Below are 22,402 nucleotides of genomic sequence, written 5' to 3' on the forward strand. Positions count from 1 at the left end.
TGACAATGCAACTATCACCTTCTTTCCGGACTTCACAGTTAAGGTTCAGGCCCAGAGATGCAGCTTTATGGCAGTGAAAAAAGCCTTCAGGGACAAAGAGATTAAGTACTCTATGCTGTTCCCAGCCAAACTCAGGGTGGAATCCGAAGGGAAATCATGGTTCTTCTTTTCTCCGAACGAAGCCTGGGAATGGCTTGATGGATGGTTGCGAGTGGGGAGATCGCCGGACGGTAACAACAAAAAAGATCCCAGACATTGTCAACGTGCAACGCCGCTGTCCCAGGAACAAAGCCTGGGGGATGACCCCTTGGGTTGACACTGACCCTTTGCACTGAACTCGTCTTCTCCTCTGCGGACTTGGCTCGGGGCCCTCTTGTACCCTTGGATTGCATTCTCAGACTTATCTGTGGTCACTACGTAATATTCTACGGTTAATAATGAGGTGATGTAATGGATAAAATTTGCAACCACGACACAGTGGTTGGGCTAGTGACGTGTTTGTAATCTGTCTTCGTTCAAAATTTGTTCGGCTACAGATCGGTTTACTAAGTGAGGATCTAATACACGCTGAGAAACACATTATCTCTGATAAGGCGAGGGGTGATGGCGGCTCTCCAGACACCCTCTCAAGGATGGGGCAGGCGACAGGCACTCTGCCTAGTTGGGGTGTGGAAAGTTGTAATTCCATGGGCAGGAGGTGGCAGATTCATTTGCCGACCATCTGGAGCTAATATATTCTTCGAAAACGGTAATCTCCGCCGGCAACTCCCGTCAATTACTGGAAGAAATTGCCCTCCCCGTAATCTCAGACAGTGACAGAGAGGCCTTAGATGCTGACATAACCTCAGAAGAAATCAGTAAGGCGATATTTGCTATTAAATCTGGGAAAGACATGGGGCCCAACGGAATTCCAATTGAATCCCTCAAGGGTATGGCCCCCAAAATAGCTCCACATTTAAAAAACCTGTATGATGAAAGCTTAGAGCGGGGTGATCTCCCCTTGGACCAAAGACTGGCATCGATCGTCGTTATTCACAAACCCGGTAAGCCAGCGACCACTTGTAGTCTTCGCCTTTACTATTGGGCCTCGCAACTGGTGGCCTCAAACTACTGCATTCACGGCTCCCCATCGAATCCAGCCTTTCATCTGGAGAGGTATCATATGGGGAGGGAAGGCTATCTAGGTGCCCTGTATATTAAGGCTTGGAGGGTCCGATATCTTGGACCCATGTAATTGATGGTGGCCGTCTGGCATCAAGCCACCAAACATCTAGGCTGGGCAGATAAGCTCACGAAATCTACACCGCTCTGGTCCACGCAGAAACTGGGACTACTCTGCCATCATATGGGCTTTGATAAATGGGACATGATCGGTATCACAACTATTGGCCATTTGGTAAATCGAGGGAAACTCCTCACATTTAAAGAACTGCATACGAAACACGATCGTGCTCCAAGCGAGGTTTTTCGGTATCTGCAAATTCGACATGCCCTTCAGACTACTATCCCGGACTTGTCCTCTATACCAGATCTGTACCAGGAGAGCTTCTTAGCCCCCAAAGCCCCTCTGTAGTAATGTGGACTTCATCCCCCATCCCATAATCTGACTGACTGACTGAAGAACTTATAAAGCGCACTTTTGCCAAGGCGTCTTGGCGCTGGGTGAGTATGATGCCGGCAGCTGATGGATCTTAAGACCTTGTAAAGAGCCAGGTTTTTATCAGTTTCATGAATAAGGTCCTGTTGGATTCTAACCTGATAGTTACGGGAAGGGAGTTCCATAAGACGGATGCTTGGTAAGAGAAACCCTTTCCTCCCCATCTAGCTCTTTTTATTCTAGGAACACATAGCAATCCTGTGTTGGCTGACCTAAGACAGCGTTGGGGCTGATATACAGAAAACAGGGTTTAAATGTCCACAGCCCCTCCTCCGTATATGGCCTTATGCGATAAGCACAGGGCTTTAAAATTCACTCTCTGATGGACTGGGAGCCAATGTAATGCTTGATCACTGCTGACGTGGGGTGGTGTTTAGGTAACCCAAGCAGAACCCGGGCCGCTGCATTCTGACGTGATTGAAGTTTTGTGATCTGTCCCTTATCAACCCGTAAGAACAGGGCGTTACAATAATCGACTCTGGACAGGACTAAAGCTCCAGCCACTGTTTTCCTAAGTGATAGAGGGATGAATGGCAATATTTTCCGCAGGACTTTTAATGTAAAAAAGCATGCAGAGGAAACTTGATTTATTTGCAAGGCAAGTTTGAGGTTCTTGTCAAGCACAAATCCAAGGTTCCTGGCCCTGGGCACAGGGACTGGACAACTGCCAGTTTCAGGAGGCCACTAGGCCTGGCTCCATACTGATGATAATTGACCAAACTCTAGGACCTCGTTTTTTTTGGTATTGATCTTTAAAAAGTTCGCATTCATCCATGCCATCACATCTGTGAGGCAGTTACGAAACCTTTCTGCTGTTATCCCCACACTTTGTGTCACTGATACCACTAGTTGAGTGTCGTCGGCGTACGACACCAACATAATGCCATGTTCTTTAATTACTTGTGCCAGAGGTCTGACATATAAATTAAATAGTGTAGGGGACAAGGCCGAATCCCTGTGGGACACCACATGGTAGTCTGCCAGAAAGCTTGTTAGCAGAGTGGTGGAGAAAGGGGCCGTGGCCTCCGAAGACGTCCTAGCAATCCCACTGTGTGGGACTTACTGGAGGTAACAAGAGGGGTAGTTGCCCCCAAGGACATCCTTGGGGGCCAACTACCCCTCCTATTACCTCCAGTAAGTCCCACACGGCAGGATTGCTAAGTTCTCATAGCAGGCCACGCCCCCTTCCATTTGCCCACCACTCTGCAAACACGCTCCTTGGCGCGCTGTTGGATGGGAATTGAAGTCCCCTTCACTGCTGGGGGTCCTTTGGGGCCAACTAGCCTACCTCTTACCTCCAGTAAGCCCCACACAGTGGGATTGCTGAGAGGAGGGCACAGGCCATGCCCACTTTCTCCACCACTCTGCAAATGCATCTCCTGGCGTGCTCTTGGTTGGGGGATGAAGTCCCCTTTCCTCCTGAGGGTCCCTGGGGGCCAACTAGCCCTCCTGTTACCTCCAGTAAGCCCCATACAGCTGGTTTGCTGAGAGTGCTCAAAGGCCATGCCCCTTTGTACACCACTCTGCAAACGCGGCTCCTGGCACACTGCTGCTCGGGGGATGAAGTCCAGTTGTGTCCTGAGATCCTCAGGACACTTTGTGGGGCTTACTGGAGGTACCTGGTGGACTAGTTGGCCCCCAGAGACCCTCAAGAATTAAGGGGACTTAATCCCCCTCCCAACTATTGAAAGCCCAGGGGAGGTGGTGGTCCCCGGTGGTCCACAATGGACCCCTGTATTTAAATAATCAGTGCCCCGGGGAGGTGGCGGTCCCCGGGGCAGTGTGAGGGGGGCAGGAGCCCCCCCACTCCTTTTATTAGATTGGAGCCCCGGGGAGGTGGTGGTCCCCAAGGCAGCATGGTGGGGACAGGAGCCCCCCATGCATTTTTTTTTTTTAAAAAGCCCCAAGGAGGTGGCAGTCCCTGGAGCTGCGAGAGGGCCACGTGCCCCCGCAAATTGTGAACAAGGCCCGGGGAGGTGGTGGTCTCTGGGGCTGTGGGGCCCACCATTGGACCCACACCATAATTATAAATTGCCCCCGGGACCTGGCCCACCCGGGGACTTAAAACTAACGAAGTGCGGGAGCCCGCGCTTTGTACTTTTTACATTTTTTGCAGGATTTGTGCACCCATCACAAATTCTGTCGATTTAAAAAAAAAAAAAAGAAAAAATGCTATTTGTGTGCCTGGGGGTCCTTGTGGTACCCCCTGAGCAGGCCTAGGGGGTCAGGGTTTTTCTACCCTGCCTCTTTTTCTTGTTTTTTATCATTTCTTAACTGTTTTGTTGTGACTCGGTGAGCGAGTCACAAGATCGCTGCCAACACATTCTGGTTTGTAATATTGGCAGCCAATCAGAATGAAGCTTGTGCTTGGGAGGGTTCACGGCTCCTCCTCGGCATTCAGAAATCGATATTTTTATTTTTTTAATGTCTCAGGAACTACTGAGGGTATTTACACCATTTGAAAAAAAAAAAGGTCGCTGTCTGAACCAAGAGCTACCATTTTGCCAAATTTGGTGTAATTCCGTTCAGCAGTTCGGGCTGTAGCCTGTTCCATAAAATCCTATGGAAATTAACATGGGGGAAAACGTGTTTTGGGACCTCCCTTTTTTCTCAGACCCCACCTGATGAATCACCCCCAAACTTTCAAGACAGGAGCTGACATGAGCTCGTCATTAGTGTGCGAAAATTCGTCAAACGGCGGGAAAAGAAAAAACACTTTTTGAAAAGAAACAAGGTCCTAACTATAACTACAGAGTAGTGACTGCCAGTAGGTAATATATATATACATATGCTCTGGTTGCCTCTAGGTTCTCACTTGGGGGGCTTATTTACGAGACAATGTCGGAGTGTGGGGATGCCCCAAATTTGGCAGCGCCATGCTTTGACATTTTCAAAACAAAGGAATGTGCCGTATGCTCGTGCTAAATTTAGCTGCCTAACGCCAATGCAGGCAAGTTTGCACCATAGTGCAAGGGTCCCTGCGTTGCAGGGAATGATTGTTTATGTGTAGGAAGGTGTCCCTTCCTGCACATAAACAATCATAATGGTGATTTGTTACTTTTTTTTAATAAAATATTTTATTAGTTTTCTTAGTACAACGACATCCAGTATAGAAGGCATTCACAGGTACGGCACGATTGACACGTCAATATTTGCCAGTGTCAGCACATTATATACTCAGTGACATTCGGATGCGATTTACAGTACGTAAGCAACAACAGCAATTATAATGCCTGTACATACAACATGATACAGTATGAGCCAATGAAAGACAACCCACCCACCACCCACAGCTACTAACATAACAATAGTGTCCCACCCCCTACCCCTCTCCCTCAGACTCATTCAATAATACACCTAGGTCTTTAGCCAGAGTTCCAATCCTATTTTATGCATCAGTTCTTTTGGAAGATTCATTGTTCCTGTACTATCTGTCACTATTGGGCGTGATCAGGGCTGCCCCATGACTATCCAGTTAAGTGCGCCGTTCAGTGTGTTAAGTTATCCATTTTCATGCACTGGTAGTTCCGTGTCAATAAACCCCTCCAGCATTGTATTCCATTCCAGCGAGATGGGATTCTTTCTCAGTCCTCTATTTTCTTCCCTTTTTATTTACATACTTTCAGCTCTGCCCCATCTAACGACCTCATCCTATTACTGTCGTGCTCTTGCAGCTTTCCATCTCATCGTGATTGGCCGTTTGACCAGAATCAATGCCATATTGGCAAACCTATTCTGTGGTCCCTTCTTCTTGTGTTTAGGGCCTAGCCCCAATATGCAATATTCAAGCATATCTCCTCCTACCACTGGCGCTACTTCACTTAGTATTTTTTTCACTTTTGTCCAGAAGTGTATGAATCGCAGACAAGTCCACAACATGTGCACCAAGTCCACTTGTGGTGCATGGCACCTAGGACAAGTGTCTGCCATATCTAGGAACATTCTATTCACCCTATAGGGAATCAGGTAAGCTCTATGTGCCACCATGTATTGTATAAGTTTATACTTGGGGTTTCGAGATACCTTCTTTGGGTACTCTAGTATCACCCCCCATTCTTTGTCCGTTAGTTCACAGCCTATGTCCCCATTCCAGTTATCTCTGAGCTCCTGTAATGAGGTTGCAGCATGAGTCCATATACACCTATACAACCATTTAATCAAGTGTCTCCCATTCGTGAGGAAAAAGGTTCTCCCTATGTTACTTATAGGCCCTAGAGGAGGGAGTAGAAAAAAGAAATATAGTAGGGAAACCTCTATACTGGCCTATACATTTAAATGAGATCTAGCTAGATTCAACATTGCCAAAAAATAGCTGCCAAACATCATATCATGTTTATTTTCGCTTTTTATCATGATATGAAGTGAAAATAAACTTGGTTTAAAAATTATAAAGGATTTGGAATTTGCTTACAGTGAATAACAATATGACATGATATGATATTTGGCAGCTATTTTTTGGCAATGTTGAATCTAGCTAGATCTCATTTAAATGTATAGGCCAGTATAGAGGTTTCCCTACTATACAAGTGTCTCCCGTTCCCCATTAGGTATTGCATGTGCACTAGCTCATCCGTCGGGGTTCCTTTCCGTCTAGAGCCAAGGTATGCTTAAAGTACCTGCTAATGCTAGCGTGGAGAAAGTATAAGTTGTTGGGGACTCTTTGCTCCCTTACAAATGTATCATGATTCATTAGCATATTATCAGCAAACATCCCAACCATATTCACTCCCTCATCTGACCATTTGGAGATACATTTCAAGGTGGTTATTCTAGATGGTGTGGGGAGCCCCAGTAGTGGAATGTTAGGGGCATATGGGAGTACCCCCTTAGTGTAGCGGATCGCTTCCCTCCAGTACGCTAAAGCCACTTTTAATAGAGGAGGTGCTGTTGTCGGGCTGCTTTTAGGTAATAAGTGTGTGGAGCTATTCTTCTACACCCCGTTCCCCAGATCATTTCTACTAATAATGTATTTCTCATTTTGAACACGTGTGTCGGGATTAGTATTGGTAGGTTTGCAAAGAAATATAATAATCTGGAAAGCATTATCATTTTAGAGATGGCCACTCGTCCTGCCACCGATAGTGGCAAAAAGGGTCAGAATGTCACCTGGGCTTTTAATGCTGTATCAGCCCGGGTCAAATTACCATCCAATAAATTCTGCCCCTCCCTGTAGATGTGAATATCGAGGTATCTGAAAGTGACTGGTGCCGTTGGAAACGTCCAGTCACCAAAGCATACAGGATTTACTTGAGTTACATCAGTAAAGAAGTATGCATATGATTTGGTTTCATTAATGGATAATCCTGACAGTACTTGAAAGTTGTGAAATACTGTGGGAATAGGCTCGTGGTCACCTTTATGATTTTTGAGATACAGCATTATGTCATCTGCATAGGCAGAAATAATACATGTGTCAGTCCCAATTCTAATTTCCTTATCTTCTGCAGCTGCCCGGAGCTTGATGGCCAGTGGTTCAAGCACTAGTATAAAGAGCAAGGGCAAAATCGGACATCCTTATCGGGTACCTTTTGCCACTCTGTATTGTTGTGAAATGTGAGCACGTGCTGTCAGATTTGTGTACAGTAAGCTTACCCATTTTACATATTCGTCCGGAATTCCAAACCTCGTTAGGGTTCTCAGATTGAAACTTCAATGTAAAGAGTCAAATGCCTGTCTCAGGTCCAGGGACACACACCTCATTGTGGCACTATCTACCTCCGCCTGTGTCAGCACTTGATGCAGCTGTCTGATGTTGAGTGCGGTTCTCCACCCAGGCACAAAACCGCACTGGTCCGGGTGTATCAGTTTTGGAGTGTACTGGAGAACTCTGTTTGCTAATATCTTACTCAAAATGTTATAGTCCGTATTCAATAGTGAGAGTGGGCGGTATCCTGCCATATCTTTGGGGTCCTTGACAGGTTTCGGGAGGGATGCAACCATTGTGGGAGGGAACCCGTTTCCATTGCTGCTTGGTACAGTCGTTCCAAGTGAGGGACCAGAAGGTTTGAATATACCTTATAAAACTCCACCGGCAATCATCCTGGCCTGGTGTTTTGTTGCAGGGGAGATCTTTAATGGCTGCTCTAATTTCAGTTTTTGTGATGGGTTTTGCTAATTCTTTTTTATGGTCGCCTGTCAGTTAGAGAAGTTGGAGCCCTTGAAGAAAGGATACATAATCCTCCTCTTGAAGTTCTGCCGGTGGTGCATACAGTGTCTCAGAATATCTCCTGAAGGCTGCGTTAATATCTAGCTGCGTGGTTGCCGTTGTGCCCTCTAAAGTAATCACCTCTGTTATGTGGGCTGTTAGCGGACTCTCCCTTATGATACTAGCTAGTAGGGAACCCGCCCAGTCCGCTTCGGCATGCTGCTTCTGTGTGTATGAGCGATAGTCAATGATGCGTAGTTGTTCAAGGAGCTCTGCATGGCATATATGTGCCTCCTGTAGAGCCGCTTTGCGTGTGTCATTCAATGCTGCGTCCCGCTCGAGATTACCCAGACTGCCTTCCAAGTCCCGTAGTTCTCTTCCCAGAGCACAACGAGCACCCACTTTCGTACTAATAGGCACCCCACGTATTACCGTTTTAAAGGCCTCCCACTCCATCTGCCATGAGCTAGCGGTATCTGCGTTTTCAACGAAATAATTAGTGATGGCTGTGGATAGTGGGCTGTGGAATAACAGAATCTTCTAGGAGTAAAGGCTGTAGTCTCCATGTGGGAACTCGTTTGGAAATTTTCCCCCAGGAGAATGTAATCTCCAGTGGGTTGTGATCGGACAATGTTTTCCCTAGATATGTAGTATTGTCCACGGTAGCAAGTAAATGCAATGAGCAGAACACTCTATCTATATGAGTATGCAACATGTGGGGAGTTGAATAGAATGTGTACTCCTCGCTATCAGTATTGCGTGCACACCACGCATCACACATGGTCCACCCCTCCGCCCATCCTTTTAATGTCTTTGCCAGTTTCTTACAACTGGCGCCCTGTAATGGTGGGTGGGAGCAGTCCAATTCCACATCCAGTACTGCATTGAAGTCCCCTCCAATGATCCAGGGGTACCCATCCCACCCCACCACCGCTGTGTTAAGTGTCCCTAGAAATTTGTCTTGTTCTGTGTTCGGGGCATAAATACTACCCTGTACTACGTGCTCCCCATTTAATGAACCATGGAGCAACACGTACCTGCCATTTGTGTTAATTCTCTGTTTGAGAACTACAAAAGGGGTGCCATTCCTAATCCATATTGCAGTTCCACGGGCAAATGCAGAGGGAGACATGTAGAATAACTGCCCTTCCCATTTCTTCTTTAATTTAACGGCCTCAGAATTGGTAAGATGTGTCTCTTGGTGAAAGACAATTTGGGTTTTCCTCCTATTGAGTTGGGCATATATTCTTTGTCTCTTGTGCACAGACCCTATTCCTCTAACGTTCGAGGTCACGCACAAATATTTACCAGTCATAGCCATGTGGCGTTGGGTGATGTGATATTGGGAACATTCCCAGAACTGTGTGCTGACTAGTTAAGGATACAACTATGAATGAGTCTGCCCATACATGTCCCCTAATAACTCCCAATACAAGGTTCACCCATAAAACGATAGAGGACCAAACAAGAAAAACAAGTTCAACTTGAACACTTCGTATCTTATAACATTGTGCAGTTGCCATGGGGGAGGTGGCTACCATCATTCACTGGATGTGTATTGGTGCAATACACCTGATAACAACTCCAGTGGCCGAGCTCAGGACCTATCATTGTACAATTACAATCTACACTGCGACCATCCACATACATATGTTATACCAATTATACTCATCTGTACGACGAGGGACATGCTGATAATAACCCTGCTCTTCCAGCCCACAGTCAATTGCAGTCGGTGGGCTAATTGAAGGGAATAGAACCATACTGTTCTCAGAGTCTGGGCGTAGGTTCATGTCTTCTGACGAGTCAATCGAGTCAGCTACTGATATCGCATCTTGGTCGTCCAACACCGCCGCCGCTAGTATTGCTGATTGCTGGCTCTCTAACTTCTGCTCTGGAGAGGGGTTTGTTTTGGTAGCAGGACAAGCCTTCCGACCTCTGCCTAGTCTGTTTCTCCCAGACCTCTGAGTTTTATACGGCTTCTGCTGCCGCATTTGCGATGAACCTTGTGATGCATCCAGCGACAGCGTGACCTCCGACAATTCCGCCGCTTCTTCCAGGCTATCGAAAAAGTGGGCCTTCTGTTCATAAAGAACCTTCAAGCGGGTGGGAAACAATAGAGCGTATTTCAAATTATGAGCCTTGAGTGTTTTTTTAACATCCTAAAATTTGTCTCTCAGTCATTGGACTGCCACTGTGAAGTCCGGATATAGTGAGCTGCTTTTATTTTCAAAGTGAATTGGAGCTTTTTCTCTGGCAGTGCATAACAGCGTGTCACGGTCCTTATAGTTCAAGATACGTGCTATGATGGGTCTGTGCGGCACGCCGGGAACAGGTGGTCAAGACGTTTTCTGTGCGCTCTCTCTACACTGTTTAAATCCGTAAGGCCTTCCGGTGCAATATTGTTGCGCAACCATTGTTCTATGAATTGGGTAGGGTTCGAGCCTTCGCTGCGTTCTGGTATGCCTAGTATCCGCACATTATTGCGCCGAGACCGCCCCTCGGTGTCGTCCACTCTGTCCTGCAATCCTGAAAGTTGACGCCGTAGCTGTTCAAGTTGTGTCATATGGGCCTTGTGTTGTGGCAATATCTCTTCTAGCAGCAATTTTGTTACTTTTCACTGTTTCTGCCATTTTGGTCTGATCCGCTTTCAATAGCGTGAAGCTTTTGGCTAGCGCCCTCACCTGTTGTTCAATTGCTGCTCCAGAGTCGCACACTTCCTTGACAATCAAATCCAGTTTGTCCACTGGATTCCCAGGCGCTGTTGGCGGGACAAAATCCGGGCTAGAGGCTTGTAATAGGTCATTCTGCATAGTGTTGTCAGTCCCTCCAGAAGTGAGGGGTTCCATTTGTTTTCCTCTGGTGCATCTCATCCCCCAGCGCAGCACAAGCTTCAATCTGTTCTTGCACTGGGCCGACTCGTAACACACTACGCGCTAGTAACTACGCACTGTCTCTAGCGTGGATTTCCACCGCACCCTACTGGTCCTATCACTCTGTGTTTCCTGCTTGCAACATGCGATTATGGCCAGTCCTCACCTTCAGTCAGCGACTAGCAAACCCCACGCTGCGATGTACTCCGAATGTAAATGTTCTGCGCTGCTTTTGGGGCCCAACGTGGCAGCATAAGGGATCTTATGTCCCAGCACTTTCCTGGTGATGCCTCTCAGCTGGGGGGAGGGGGCCCATGCACCAATGCTATGCACCGATTCCGGGTTGTATCGTCCTATCTGTGTTCGCCCCCTTTCTGTGGAGCAACATTGTTGGCGGCGGAACCATTGGTCTCTGCTTTCAGACCGGGCCTCGGCACAGCGCTGCCTTCATTACTCTCATCGGGTGCTTCACCCCACCGCTCCCATGTCGTTACGCGGTGAGTCCTCCGCTCTCAATATTGCTGCGCATTTCCCTCCACGGTATACTAGTACACAGTCAGTTATAACTGATTTCAGGGCCGCCCCACGTCTGATGCCCCGATTCTCAGTCCGATGCCGTGAGTTTGCCGCAACAGCCGTTATATGCAGCCCGCTACTTTTCAGGCATTTCAGAAGCCAATCGCTTCCCGGGGTGTCAGGCGCCACTACCGCAGGGGTATTGTGCGTAGTTTGGCTCTTCGGTTACACTGCAGCTTGCCGGGCATTCAATTCTCGGCCTCCATTGCCCCCACAGCCCGCCGCACTAGTTTCTGTTGCTCCCGTATCCCTATACCTTGAGTTTGCAGGCAATGGCCACCGGTGTCACCGGTCCGCTGTTTTCAGGCACCTTAGAAGCCGATGACTGTCCGGACCCGCTCCCGCAGGTATGCAGCACTTTCTCCGGCCTCGCAATGACTCCTCCGGGTCCAGGGTGCGATCCTTACGGTGTCCGCTATCCTTGTGGTATAGGCCGCAGCCTATTCCTCCGGAGCCCACACAAAGGTCGATTTTCTTTCCCTTCCGCTATGTAGCCCAGTGGCACAGGAGTCAGCTTCAGCTAGTTTTGAGTGCAGATGTCCAAGCATTGGCAGAGTAGCAGATAGGATTCAGGGCCCGGCTCGCAGCTCATCTAAACCACGTCTGCCCTGCTTGACGGTTAGCCACGCCCTCCTGATTTGTTACTACTTTGTGCACTGCTTAATGCAGCACACATAGAAGTAGCAAATCATCATTATTTAATGATTGTTTATGGGCAGGAAGAGACACCTTCCTGCACATAAACAATCATTAATGGCATTTCTCTTTCTATGTGTTCTGCAGAATGCAGCACACATAGAAAAAGCAAAAACAAGGAGAAATAAAAGATCAAGTAGTGGAGGGCTTATTTTTTTTCTTATAATGTTGCTAAATTATAGAACTGCCTTCCTCCCCATATTCGTGTTGAGGCTAATTATCTGACCTTTCGAAAACAAATGAAAACCTTTCTGTTTCCCTAACACTGCTTGAAGTTTTTGAGAGCACTGCTAGCAGCGCTGGGATGCCTACGGGTAACCATGCGCTTAAGAAATACAGATTTGTTCATTCATTTCTCCCCGTTTTGTCATTCACATCATGCCCTTGGATGGCTATAGTTTTTGGCGCTGCCTCAGATTTACACCTCCTTGTAAATCTCGGACAGCATCAAAAGCAATGGGTGTTGGAGTGGAACACCCACAGCAACACCCTTTGCACACCCCTTTCACACGAAGTGATGCGTGTAAAGGGGCCTTATTTACAAGGCAGTGTTACGCCATAAAAAGTGGCTTGATGCCACGTTGTAAATAATGGAGAAGGGCATATCACCAACAGAACATCGCTAAAAGTGACATTCTGGTGGTGATCCCCTTGTAAATATGCCCCTGGGTTTCTCTTGCCACCATATGGGAGGCCCTGTATCCTTTAAAGAGTGATTGACAATGCCAGGGTGTATAAAACAGTAAACTAGTATGTGGCTTGAGCTGCTTGGTGATTGGTTGTGTAATGACATTGTAAGTGTGATACAGGGACTATAATTTGCTTTCAATCGCTGGCATACAGCAAGCTGCAGGCTATGATTTCAGACCCCTGATCAATAACAGAGTGCAAGTGTGTTAGCAATCTATACAACACAAATAGTGCATGTGTGATAGACTGAGCATAGCCTACCGATCATTCAAACGGGCAGTTTTTTTTTTTTCATGTCACTATAAGGTTCTGGTACTGTGGTGCTAAAGCATTTCTGCTCAACTTCAGACTATTAGAGTAAAACTGGAACAAGTCTAATGATTCACTGCATGAACCCCCATGAAGTGAGTCATCTCGGTTTTAGAGCATGCGGCTGGAGTATCTCAACAAAGTCACTATGGAAATATATGCTTTGTAAAGTGCCCAACGACTCCCAAAGTGATCTTTTGATACTGATGGCAAGGTGTATTGTTAATTAACTCAGGGGTACTCATTTTATCGACTTAGGAAAAAGATAAGCAAGGGCAAAAGTTAGTTTACAATGGCATAATTTCACAAACTGTCCTGCATTTCACATCAGACTTGTTCCACAAAATGCCAAAATTACAGTATTACACCATGTTGCTTATTCGGTTTTCATTTATTTAAAAATGTGATTGTGTGAGCACGATATCAATGTGAATTAATAGAACATGAGTAGCTGTTCATGTCACATGCAGTGTTTCACTATTCTTTTTTAGTGTCAAATGGGCCCTCAAAATTAATGTAAAGAAGTATTTCATGCTAAAAATAGCACAAAATGCCGCCTCAGCATTTTGCATAATTTCTGAAAAGAAAACTGTTGGGATGGAAAATTCCTCTGCATGGTAATGAACTTGTACCCCAACCCTGAGTGCCCAACTGTACTGTTGTCTGGATCCCTACTGCTGATTTTTGTTGTCATACGCAAACACTGATCATACGTGCGCGCCATGACATAGGCCAGTCTCACTGATTGGGGTCTTGTTGAACTTGGGGTGCCCAAAGAGCTACCCTCATTGTGTTGGAAGGCTACCGCCTTCACCAGGAGTTAAGCAGTGCAAGCGTGGTAGTGGCAGTAGTAGTGAACAGGTACATTTGACCCTGTCACAGGTTCAAGCACCTTTTTAAAAGTTTCACAGCTGTGTGTTTAACTCATGCTTACTCTACATCAGAGTGGTGACTCCGCACTGGGTATATGTGTGCCTGGGAAGGGTACAATATAGGGATAGGGCAGTGCTGAGCAGTGCATGCATGGTGAGTGTATGTGCTGAGTGTTTGTGTACCTGTGAGGAGAACAGTACATGAAGGATGTAGTGCTGTAGTGCATGCATCGTGAATGCATGTACTGGGTGTATGTGTACCAATAAAGAGTACAGTACATGAAAGAGATAGTGTTGTGCAGTGTGTACATGGTGATTGTGTGTGCCCGGTGTATGGGTCCCTGTGGTGGCTCAATACTGTTGCAGGGATTCTGCACATATGCAGAACTATGCGCAGGAAACCAGGACCTAAGTGTGTAGTGGTGTCGCAAAATACCCACCTCGGTGCCCAGAGCCCCTATCCGACTAGCTACAGTGTCTCATTTGTTCTCTGTGCTACAGCGAAGCTACCAATGATTAGACATCCTAGAACATGTTACTCCCTCCTCTCTCAGGATACGTGGGAACAAGAACACGCTTTCATTCAAACTCTCGTACTTGTCCACAACATGACTAAATAGAGTCAAAGTATAGTTTAAAATGTTTATTGTAACTAACGTGCTCTATAATGCAATACACGTTCCAGAACTAGCAGCAAAATTCATAGGATCAAACAAATCAGCATAGTTACAATTCCATATAGAACAATAGGAGAAATCATATTATAATGATAGTGGAAACAGGACTACAGCGCCTTGCCACCCTCCCCTTGCTAGAAGCTAGTTTATTATAATTATAGAAGGCCTGTAGGCTTTGTCAGGGGACCCCATACCTCTGAGTTTAGATTCAGGAATTTACATCTCCGGACAAGCCCAGCTCTTCTATCCTGGAAAGCGTTTTCTCCAAGTGTGTTACCATGCATGCCTAGCAATAATAAAAGCACCAGATTTCCAGGGTTGCAGCTGTGTTCTATGTTATGGCTGGGGACATGAGACTGACCAAAGCAATTCAACAGAGCTCATTGTTTTTTTACCTTGAACACGCTGTGTAGACGAGGAGCAGAGTGTTCAACTGAATATATGAAATACAGACAGTTCTCATGTGAAAGCGAGCAAGCAAAGTGTGTACCCGGAATGTGCCATGTAGTAACGTGAGCAAAAGCGGCAAAATTACGTCCAACTTATGCTAACTTAGCAATGTCTGTAGGTGTATCCTTATCCTCACTACAATACACAGAGGTAACAGTTCTGGACAGTGTGTGTACTGTGGCTGTGTACGTGCACTGAGTGCAAGTTTGCCTGTAAAGGAGGAATTTAGGTTCCTTTTTGGAATACCCAGGCCTGCATGGTAAAGAAATGAGGCGTTAGAGGACTCTTACCAGACAGATTTGTGTATTGCTGCATTTCTGTGAGCTTGGTGGGACACACCTGGGAGAGGAGAGGTAGGCACTAAATATACTGTTCAAAAGGTGTTCTTTGATTCAGTGAAGCAGTGAGTTTGTATGGAAAGACTGAGAGAGAGACAGAGTTGAGATAGAGAGTGATAGAGGTGATTGAGGTTGAGAGAAAGAGGTGAGGTACTGAGAGAGGTAGAAAGATGTGGGTGTGAGAGAGGTATATTGATAGTGAGGTTGAGTAAATCTAGGTGAGGGAGAGATATCAAATAGAGTGAGAACTGTGATAGGTACATAATGTAGAGTTTGGTAGAGAGGTAAAGAGAGAAAGATAAGATAGAAGAGGTGATGTGATGATGGAAAGAGAGACATAAGACAAAGTTTATTCTTTATCTCGATTACCACAAAATCCCTGAGAGCATGAGGGTTAAGGTGCGGTAGGTGGTTATGCAGTTTAACATTCTCTGAAGTGTGCATGCTCATCAGACAAACAAAATCTGTTCTTCTGGCTATCTTGATCACTTTACCAGGGGGCCCTTTAGATGTTGGAGATCTTGGGCAATCGCCCTATTTGCCCATGCCTTACAACAGCACTGCAACAAGCACCAGAAATCCAAGAAAGATGAGAACTGGTGCAATTTCTCACATAAAGATATGGAAGAACATGAGTGAACCCAATAGCAAGGGGCAAAGGCTATATGTCTCAGGGGAGCATAGTGTAGTGTGCAACAAAGGTTCAAAGATTATGTGTAGCAAGGGATTCCCTTGTATTCTGCAAGATGGAAGAGCAGGATAACTTGCTTCAGTTCAGGGAAGTGCAAGCTGATGTACATTGGGAGCAATGAATGTTGTGTATCTGGAAGGACGGGGTGATTGGCAGTAAGGGGCACAGACGGATATACATTGGAGGACATAGGGTGATGTGGAGCAGTGAGCACAGGCTGATGTGCACATGCTTAACGTCCACTGGTAGATGAGCACGTGGTGATATCAGAGCCTTCTGCAGAACAAAATACATGGGTGTTGGTCTGTGAACATGGAGCCTGTGTGCACGCTTGTGTGCATGAGTATCTATATATATATATGTTGATCAGCAGCATGCATGATAACCTTCTCTCATTGACAGTAAAGACTCCCCGCCATCCATGACATTTATTAGATTTTCACAGAGAAGAGATTTTAGCTTTAGGTGTTTGTAAGATCTGTTAGACCTGGCACATTGGCGTGAGTCTCCCTTCCATTTTTCGCTGTGCCTCGTGTATTTTTTGCTGGTGTTAGTTGCTCAGGGCACTGTGTCACTGCTGTCCAGTGCCACAGTGCAAGTGCTCCCTATTGTAAATTCATGTATAATTTGTGATTCCATGATTGGTTGGTTTGGTTTACTTGTCAGACCCTAGTACAGTGCACCAGGAGTGCCCAGGGCTTGTAATCCAAATACTGCTGGTGGGCTTGCAGCACTGGTTGTGCCACCCACAGAAGCAGCCTGTAAAAATGTGTCTAAGGTCTGCCATTGCAGAGCCTGCGTGCAGTCTGGTACTGTCATGGTGACTGGGCAAGTGCACCCACTTGCCAGTCCCTAAACCTTCCTTTTCTTCATATCAGACACCCCTATGGTAGGCCCAAGGGCAGGGTGCATTGTAAGGATAAGGTAGGACATGCCCTGATGTGTGTGGCATGTTCTAATAGTGAATTACAGCCATTTTAGTTTTTCACTATTGCAAGGCTACCTGTTCTCCATAGGCTAGAATGGGCAGTTTGGTTATTACATTTTATAATCCTAACTGACTCAGAGAGCATGGTAGAAATTCGAATTTAGTATGCCTGAACTCAGGATAATAAAATATATCTTATAGTGAAGTTGGTTTTAACATTCGGTGTTTGAAAATGCCTCTTTTAGAAAGTAGGCATTTTCTTGTCTAACCATTCAAACCTGCCTCTGCTAGGCTGTGTGTATTCCTTTGTCTGGAGTTTGAGTGACAGGGCTGGGGAATTCCAGGAGACAGGGTGAGGTGTCCCAGTGGTGAATAGAGATCTGTATCCAGATGGGTGGGAGGAGTTGCACCTGGGACCTGAATAGGGCTGTGCCTGCCTTCCACAATGCTGGCTCCACCTCCTGGGGAACGGCTGATGTCTCTGCCCTACACAGTGAATGAAGAGAAGGAATCCTGTCAACAAAGTGCTCCAGAGCCGTACTTGCCTTCCACAATGCTGGCTCCACCTCCTGTGGGGCGTCTAATTTTTCTGCCCTGCGCTGTGAAAGGAAAGGAGAAGTCTGGTAAACAGAGTGCTCAGGAACTGGTTTGGACTGGGCAAAGGCCCCTCTGGCGTCAGAGGACAAAGGATTTCTGGGTATAAATATTGGGACCCTGATCCCAAGAAATTAGATCACTTTGGGAAAACAAGAAGAACCTCTGCTGAGGGAAGAACCAGAAGATGCTGAGGAGGAAACTATCCCTGACCTGGGGGATTGGCCTGCAGTGGTTGCCTTACTGCCAAAGAGAGGAGAAAATAACTTTGTGTGTACTTTTGCACAACTTGTGAAGGATCTCCAAGGACTTGGAAAAGAGCTTGCCTCCTGCTGAAGTCTCAGGAACAACAGACTTCACCCCTCAGCTCCCCAGAGGTCTTTGGAAGTGCCTGCTGCAGTTGTTGGGCCTTCTGAGGGATTGCTTGTCGCAAGGAGCTGGAAGCGCGACTCAAGAAGGAGAAGCATGCCGCTGTCGGAGCTGTTGTCGTCGCATCTCGTAAAGTGTGTCGCCGCATCAGCATCGCATCGAGCGGAAGCGTCTCGCATCATCCAGGAAGTGTCTCGCAACGCCGAAGAAGTGTGTCGCCATTGTAGCTGATGCATTGCACTGCATCAAGAGAAGAGTCTCACATCGAAGAAGAAGCGTGTCGCCATCGCAGCCATCGTAGTTGTCACATTGCACCGCATCAAGAAAAGCGCCTTGCATCCACGGAGAAGCGTGCCGCCGTCAGAGCTGTTGTCGTCGCATTGCGTAAAGGGGTTTTTGCCGCTGCAGCACCGCATCGAGCGGAAGCGTCTCGCAAACGTCGGAGAAGAGTACCGCTGCCAAGGCCGCTGTCGTTGCATCGCGTAAAGTGTGTCGCCGCTGCAGCTGAAGCATCGAGTCGAGTCTTCTCGCAACATCGGAGAAGCGTGCCGCATCTGGAAGATCTTCACGTCTTTATTTATTTGCACCAAAATCTTCATCGCATCAACATCATTGCAACACTTTCGTTGCCCTGCGTGTCGCATCTAAAAGGTACATTGACTTAAAGTGTCGCATTTAAGAACTTAAGAGAATTAAGCAAAATCCTACCATCTAAAGTAACAGTATTGTGTGTTTTTGTCGTTTACTGGTCTTGTGATAAATCTATATAAAGAATACTTATTTTTAATATAAAACCTGTGTGGTGTCCATTTGTAGTGTTGTCACTTGGTTACTGTATGTGTTCACAAATGCTTTACACACTGCCTCTGAGATAAGCCTGTCTGCTCGTGCCAAGCTACCAAGGGGGTGAGCAGGGGTTATTTTAGGAGTGTACCCCCTTACACTGACTAGAGGAGAGGGTCCCTATTTGTCACAAGTGCATACCTGTGCCAACTAGGGACCCCCAAGTCTAACAAGATCTAAATTCATAGATGGCCAGAGGGACCTCTAACTTGAAACCAACACTACCCTTTACCAGTATTTCATTCTTTCAAAACAACGGCTCTATCCTTTAGAAACAATGACTATTGAAGGTTTTTAAATACCACTTCCAGCTCCAGAAGAAATTGCTACCAGAGGGAGTCTACCTACAGCCACATGGGCACACATTGATTAGACTGATGGCAGGTGTGCATAGGGCCTGTATCTGTTAGTCTGTCTGCATGGAGGTATTCATGACTATACATACTGATTCTGTCCATACTGGGGTCTTTATATCTGTGTGCATGGTTGTCCATATTTTTCTGTGTGTAAGTGTCTATATCTGGAGTCTCTAGAGCTAGTTGTACGGAGGTTTCTTGCGGGATAGGAAAGTAAAATTAAAAGATGTCAGGCGTGGCTCTTGCTCAAGCTGGCATAACATATTGAGCTACGGCCCAGACCCCAACCCACCAGCCTGACTGGGATCCTACTGCTGTCTAAGATGCCTGCCTGACTGTTTTATGGCAGAGCTGGTTGAAGTATACTATTTACATGAGATCAGTGGAGTGAGTGAGGGTTTCATAAGGCCTGTGTACATATACACTGTCCTTCCATCATTGTCTTGTAGTTCTGGCTCTTTAATGAGCTTGTCTACCGGCTGAAATGCGATGTGCACATGTCTTGCACCTTTAATAGAAACATAGTGCACATACACAGCCCAACTTAAACATGCCAACACTTTCAATGGTTTCACAACAGAGGGTCAGTGACAGCATTTTCTTTTATTTGTTTGGTTTTAGATGTGCTATTTAAAAAAACAACCCAGCTGTTACATAAAAACTGATGCCGTGGGACTGCCCTAACCACATATTAGGTGGCCCCCCCTTTGTGGGCTCTTGTCAATGGCCCATTTTGACTATGCTTTAAAACATGATTGACTCCTCAACTATCCCAGTCTTTGCTGGACAGATAAGAGAGGCCCAGAAGCAGTGTGTTCACGCTGCATGTCATTCTGCTGCCTGCATACAGTGCCCTCACCAATGGTAGTGAGGCTCCAGGAGAGGTAGTTCTTATGATTAATAAGTCAATATTACTATCATTCAGTGCACCCGGGTGTGCACGACAGCCTCAGCCCAGCCCCCCCTTGCTTCTGTCTATCCCTCTGCCTCAGTCTCTTACTCTGGAGACAGATACGGTTCTTTCAGTTTCAGTATTGGTAATGCTGGCAGAGTTGAGGCCGCATATCATTCGCACCGTCTCAAATGTCAAGCTTATCCATATATTTATTAAATAACAGAAACTGAAAGGTCGGGGCTTTCAGTTGGAGGGCCAGAGCACATTATGGCCCTGGCAGGGCCCCACTCACCCCTCCGCCCCCCATGGCTACGGCCCTGCCTGTGTCCCTCTGCTGTGGGCCTTGCTCTGCCAAGTGGTGCCAAATCCAATCCTGGGACCTTAGAAGTGAGTTTTTGTGCCACAACCAGGAAACCGATGTGTCGACTCCAAAGTGTCATTATGGAACCTGTGCATCCCTGCAAAACTGAAGCATCGCCACTGCGTGCACCAAAGTCATGGACACCGTTCACCAAGTGCACGACGTCACAACCTCAACTTTCAACTAAGCCCCGACTATGCCGCAGCACCTCCGATGAACCACTGCTGCATGAGTCTCGGACACCGCATACCGACATTCGTAGTGTACCATCACGACTCTGACCCATTCCAGGCTCTGAAAGTCTTTCGACCAATGCATCGCCTTCACTTCAGCCCAGCGGTTCGACTACGACACAACGAAATTGATGCACACCGCGCTCTTGACATTGACATATCACTGTTGCTGCACCGCCTTCGGAAACCAAAGCCTCGCACATTCAACTGATGCATCACCTCCTTTGCGCAACACATCGTCTCCGGATGCCAACGCCTCAACAACCTTGCACTTCCTCCAGCATCCAACATATCACAAACCATAATAAAATTACACCAAAACAAATGAAATCCTATCACTATACCCAGATTCTTTTTAAGGGTTTAGTGAAATCTAGCACCTAAAAGATCAAAATGTCAACTGTGTGTATCTGGTTGCGTGAGACCGTGACAGTCAAAAGTTAAGGTTGACCACAATGGAGCACAAGTCCGATACACAAGGTGGATTGGGCCTGGTCTTGGCTGAACTTCGGACTGAGGTAAATTTTTGAAGAAAAAGTCCAGGAGAAGGTAGAGTGCAGCGGGGAAAGGCAGCAGGCTGCATCCACAGAGGAGTCCTCATCACCGGGAAGCACTGGATGAAGTCTCAGAGAAGCCATTGACAACAGCATGAAAAAGCTCTGAGCAGAAATAGAAGGATTTCCAGGCTGAGGAGTTTGTCGTTATCAATGGGGAGCTGGTCACCATCGAGCCCGGTAAAGGTTTTTACCTTCAAACTTCAGCAACTTTTTAACAGCCAAAAACCTCCAGCGGGACACAGCTCCAAGCTGTAGCAGAAGAGGGCTCCATGAAGCCAGACACTGTCACTGAGAGATCTTGGTGAACAGGATTTGCTGCTGTGTAGAATAATGTAGCAGGAGCTACTGCAATGTCAAACCAACTGGCAATGCACCTTGGGTGGATCGACTGTCAGGTAGCTCTTTGTCTTCTTCAGTTCTTTTGGTACATTCTGTGATCTCTAACACCTTTTTCAAGAGTACAGGACCTGGAAGCCACCACTTGGTGGGGGGGGACCAAAATTCACTCCAGCAAAGAAGAGGTGCTGAGTTCAAGGTCTCTGGAGCTTTTTATGCCCCTGTAATTCACACAGAAGGCCAGCCAACTATCCCTTGGACTCATGTCTGGTGGTCCTGTGTTCATGAAGATAGTCCAGTTCTCCTTCAACTTACAAATATACAACAATATCTCAACCGGATTCATTGAAAATAATTAGGCTTGTATGTGCAAGACATTACAATAGAAGAACAAAGGTGAGAGACTCCAAATTATTTGCTGAATGTGCTCTTAGGTATCATATATTTAGAAGATTGGAATATACATAACAGTTATGACAGCACTGTTAAGCATGTATGCAGTGGCAACCCAAAGGAAGTGCACATTGTGCTCGTGATAGAACATGACAGCGCAAGTGACAACGTGAGAAAAACACAGCGCAGGGCGCAAGGAGAAGAGTAAGATATCATATATACAGAATTATTGGTTCACATCATGATTATTTCGTAAAGATAGGCTATGATTTTCAGCGATTCCGAGAACCAAAGTATGGTGTGCGCCAAAGGATTTTTGCTGATGTGGGAGGGTCGATGGCGTTTCGATCCTAAGTTAGGATCATCATCAGGACCGGGTAGCCAATTGATGAGTGCTGTGGCATGAAGAGATCAGTGCACGCGGGAAGAAGGGCCGATTTAGGATGCCAGGAAGGCGTCGTAGGACGTCAGCTGTGTAGGGCTGATCGTACAAGTGAAATCATCCAGTGGAGGAGTGAGGGGTTGTTTGGAAATTGAATATTCGCTGCAGGGTCGGAGCCCCG

General features: G+C 46.5%; 1 long non-coding RNA gene and 1 pseudogene across 2 annotated transcripts in view; both read left to right on the forward strand.

Moving 5' to 3' along the window:
* The window catches only part of LOC146866624 (uncharacterized), a 365,191-nt gene that overhangs the window by 197,870 nt on the left and 144,919 nt on the right, over window positions 1-22,402 (forward strand). The gene's annotated exons all lie outside the window — the stretch shown is intronic.
* Window positions 10,827-22,402, forward strand: part of LOC146866625 (cytochrome c pseudogene) — a 32,457-nt pseudogene continuing 20,881 nt past the window's right edge.

Source organism: Triturus cristatus, chromosome 1_2 (genome assembly GCF_964204655.1).
Source record: "Triturus cristatus chromosome 1_2, aTriCri1.1, whole genome shotgun sequence".
Lineage (NCBI taxonomy): Eukaryota > Metazoa > Chordata > Amphibia > Caudata > Salamandridae > Triturus > Triturus cristatus.